Here is a 1,020-nt window from a genome sequence, read left to right on the forward strand (position 1 = left end):
CCAGGGTCTGAACAATAGGTTTCTCTTTTCTTATGTGCTTCAGGAGTCATTTTTTGGTTTCAAAAAGCATTCCTCGGAAAGAACTAGTCTTTCAGCTGGAGGCAACACGAGGCAGAGGAAACTCTTAATGAAGGCGAGTGGCATCGGCGTTTCATCAGGCCACAGGGCCCTGTGCCGCCCACGTTCGTGGTGTCCTGGACTCACACACCAGAGCTGCCCTGACCTCTCCATCACACAGGGCGTGACCGGGAGGGCGGCGGGGCCCACGCACAGCACGGGGAGCCACGGCGCAGACCGTGAGCGGGCGTCCTGTGCCGGAGCCTCACCCCGTCCTCACACACTTACCTGTCGGGAGCAAGCCATTCGTCCGTTCTAGAATTCTCCTTCCGAGTGAGGGCTAGTGCAGGCCCGACAGCTGTTCTCGGGAGGAGCCCCTAGGACACAGGAGGCGTAGACTGACTCGTAGATCACAGGCAGCGCTGGGCGTCCACGCCACAGGGAGAGTTCGGCGTCCCCCTGCGCTCTGTCCGCGTGGGAATACACGCGGGGCCGTGTGAGAGCCGGCAGCCATGCGCGGGTCGGGCTGCCCACGGGGCTGGACTGGACAGGAGTGTGGTCACGAGCCCTGTGACCACCTTCCAGAGTGCGTGCCAGCCCAGGCGGGGACGCGCTGGTCTGTTCCGTGTGGCCTGCAGCCTTGCAGATGCCATGTCTTGTTAAGCTCCTGGCGGTTTGGACATAAATAATATTATTTAAAGTTACTAAAATTCGATGAAGCTTCTAAATTTAATCTGCATGGTATTATGCACCAAAATTAAACTGCAGGGGCAAGAGATGTGGTTGCAACGTGTGCTTAGAAATGACTTGTCGTAATTATTAGTTTTAAAACCCAAACAATTAGAGCATTTACAAAATTTTCTGACATAGCCAAAAAGTTTTTATTTCTGTTACGAGTGTAGTAGCTCGAACATCGCCTCATGTCCTTGATTTCAGTGGACACTAATTGCACGGCTGTATTTT

Source organism: Pteropus alecto, unplaced genomic scaffold (assembly GCF_000325575.1).
Source record: "Pteropus alecto unplaced genomic scaffold, ASM32557v1 scaffold14, whole genome shotgun sequence".
Classification (NCBI taxonomy): domain Eukaryota; kingdom Metazoa; phylum Chordata; class Mammalia; order Chiroptera; family Pteropodidae; genus Pteropus; species Pteropus alecto.